Source organism: Mixophyes fleayi, unplaced genomic scaffold (genome assembly GCF_038048845.1).
Source record: "Mixophyes fleayi isolate aMixFle1 unplaced genomic scaffold, aMixFle1.hap1 Scaffold_1765, whole genome shotgun sequence".
Lineage (NCBI taxonomy): Eukaryota > Metazoa > Chordata > Amphibia > Anura > Limnodynastidae > Mixophyes > Mixophyes fleayi.
Window position 1 is genome coordinate 5,001 of NW_027446078.1, and position 2,500 is coordinate 7,500.

General features: G+C 45.6%; 12 pseudogenes; all 12 read left to right on the top strand.

The window, feature by feature from the left end:
• The first annotated feature begins 21 nt into the window (after nucleotides 1–21).
• LOC142118713 (5S ribosomal RNA) lies at nucleotides 22–140 on the top strand (annotated as a pseudogene).
• Nucleotides 141–220: 80 nt separating this feature from the next.
• Nucleotides 221–339, top strand: LOC142118877 (5S ribosomal RNA; annotated as a pseudogene).
• An 80-nt stretch (nucleotides 340–419) lies between these two features.
• On the top strand, nucleotides 420–537 carry LOC142118797 (5S ribosomal RNA; annotated as a pseudogene).
• Nucleotides 538–619: 82 nt separating this feature from the next.
• LOC142118926 (5S ribosomal RNA) lies at nucleotides 620–738 on the top strand (annotated as a pseudogene).
• An 81-nt stretch (nucleotides 739–819) lies between these two features.
• Nucleotides 820–938, top strand: LOC142118700 (5S ribosomal RNA; annotated as a pseudogene).
• An 84-nt stretch (nucleotides 939–1,022) lies between these two features.
• LOC142118622 (5S ribosomal RNA) lies at nucleotides 1,023–1,141 on the top strand (annotated as a pseudogene).
• An 80-nt stretch (nucleotides 1,142–1,221) lies between these two features.
• On the top strand, nucleotides 1,222–1,341 carry LOC142118942 (5S ribosomal RNA; annotated as a pseudogene).
• A 282-nt stretch (nucleotides 1,342–1,623) lies between these two features.
• On the top strand, nucleotides 1,624–1,743 carry LOC142118860 (5S ribosomal RNA; annotated as a pseudogene).
• An 80-nt stretch (nucleotides 1,744–1,823) lies between these two features.
• On the top strand, nucleotides 1,824–1,942 carry LOC142118777 (5S ribosomal RNA; annotated as a pseudogene).
• An 81-nt stretch (nucleotides 1,943–2,023) lies between these two features.
• On the top strand, nucleotides 2,024–2,143 carry LOC142118862 (5S ribosomal RNA; annotated as a pseudogene).
• An 81-nt stretch (nucleotides 2,144–2,224) lies between these two features.
• Nucleotides 2,225–2,343, top strand: LOC142118681 (5S ribosomal RNA; annotated as a pseudogene).
• An 81-nt stretch (nucleotides 2,344–2,424) lies between these two features.
• Nucleotides 2,425–2,500, top strand: part of LOC142118716 (5S ribosomal RNA) — a 119-nt pseudogene continuing 43 nt past the window's right edge.

The following is a 2,500-nucleotide window of genomic DNA, read 5'->3' on the forward strand; positions in this document are numbered from 1 at the left end:
GTAGGTCATTAGAATACCAATACCTACAGCCACACCACCCGGAACAGGCCCAATCTCATCTGATCTTGGAAGCCAAGCAGGGTCGGGCCTGGTTAGTACTTGGGTGGGAGACCACATAGGAATAACAGGTGCTGTAGGCCTTTTTTGTTCTCTCTTGTTCCGGCTTCCTTCAAACCTGGTTTTGAGATATATAAGAGATGTAGGTCATCATGAAACCAATACCTACAGCCACACCACCCTGAACAAGCCCAATCTCGTCTGATCTTGGAAGCTAAGCAGGGCCAGACCTGCTTATTTCTTGGATGGGAGACCACCTTGGAATACCAGGTGCTGTAGGCCTTTTTTTTTCTCTCTTGTTCCGGCTTCCTTCAATGCTGGTTTTGAGATGTATAAGAGATGTAGTTCATTAGAATACCAATACCTACACCCCCCCACCCTGAACAAGCCCAATCTCGTCTGATCTTGGAAGCTAAGCAGGGCTGGGCCTGGTTTGTACTTGGATGGGAGACCACCTGAGAATACCAGGTGCTGTAGGCCTTTTTTTTTTTCTCTCTTGTTCCGGCTTCCTTCAATGCTGGTTTTGAGATGTATAAGAGATGTAGGTCAATAAGAAATCAATTCCTACAGCCACACCAAGCTGAACAAGCCCAATCTCGTCTGATCTTGGAAGCTAAGCAGGGCCAGGCCTAGTTAGTACTTGGATGCGAGACCACCAGGGAATACCAGGTGCTGTAGGCCTTTTTTTTTTCTGTCTTGTTCCGGCTTCCTTCAATGCTGGTTTTGAGATGTATAAGAGATGTAGGTCAATAAGAAAACAATACCTACAGCCACACCACCCTGAACAAGCATAATCTCATCTGATCTTGGAAGCTAAGCAGGGCTGGGACTGGTTAGTACTTGGATGGGAGACCACCTGGGAATACCAGGTGCTGTAGGCCTTTTTTTTTTTTCCTCTCTTGTTCCGGCTTCCTTCAATGCTGGTTTTGAGATATATAAGAGATGTAGTTCATTAGAATACCAATACCTACAGCCACACCACCCTGAACAAGCCCAATCTCGTCTGATCTTGGAAGCGAAGCAGGGCCAGGCCTGGTTAGTACTTGGATGGGAGACCACCTGAGAATACCAGGTGCTGTAGGCCTTTTTTTTTCTCTCTTGTTCCTGCTTCCTTCAATGCTGGTTTTCAGATGTATAAGAGATGTAGCTCATTAGTAATCCAATACCTACAGCCACAGCACCCTAAAAAAAGCACAATCTCGTCTGATCTTGGAAGTTAAGCAGGGCCAGACCTGGTTAGTACTTGGATGGGAGACCACCTGGCAATACCAGGTGCTGTAGGCCATTTCTTTTTCTTTCTTGTTCCGGCTTCCTTCAATGCTGATTTTCAGATGTATAAGAGATGTAGATAATTAGGAAACCAATATCTACAGCAAATCCACCTTGAACAAGCACAATCTCGTCTGATCTGGGAAGCTAAGAAGGGCTGGGCCTGGTTAGTGCTTGGATGGGAGACCACCTGGAAATACCAGGTGCTGAAGGGCTTCTTTTTTTTCTCTCTTGTTCCGGCTTCCTTCAATGCTAGTTTTCAGATGTATAAGATATGTAGATCATTAGGAAACCAATAACTACAGCCACACCACACTAAAAAAAGCGCAATCTCATCTGATCTTGGAAGCTAAGCAGGGTCAGACCTGGTTAGTACTTGGATGGGAGACCACCTGGGAATACCAGGTGCTGTAGGCCTTTTTTTTTTCTCTCTTGTTTCAGCTTCCTTCAATGCTGGTTTTGAGATTATAAGAGATGTAGGTCAATAGGACACCAATACCTACAGCCACACCACCCTGAACAAGCCCAATCTCATCTGATCTTGGAAGCTAAGCAGTGCCAGGCCTGGTTAGTACTTGGATGGGAGACCAACTGGCAATACCAGGTGCTGTAGGCCATTTCTTTTTCTTTCTTGTTCCGGCTTCCTTCAATGCTGATTTTCAGATGTATAAGATATGTAGATCATTAGGAAACCAATACCTACAGCCACACCACACTAAAAAAAGCGCAATCTCATCTGATCTTGGAAGCTAAGCAGGGTCAGACCTGGTTAGTATTTGGATGGGAGACCACCTGGGAATACCAGGTGCTGTAGGCCTTTTTTTTTTCTCTCTTTTTTTGGCTTCCTTCAATAATGGTTTTGAGATGTATAAGGGATGTAGGTCATTAGTATACCAATACCTACAGCCACACCACCCGGAACAGGTCCAATCTCATCTGATCTTGGAAGCTAAGCAGGGTCGGGCCTGGTTAGTACTTGGATGGGACACCACATGGGAATACCAGGTGCTGTAGGCTTTCTTTTGTTCTCTCTTGTTCCGGCTTCCTTCAAACCTGGTTTTGAGATATATAAGAGATGTAGGTCATCAGGAAACCAATACCTACAGCCACACCACCCTGAACAAGCCCAATCTCGTCTGATCTTGGAAGCTAAGCAGGGCCGGACCTGCTTAGT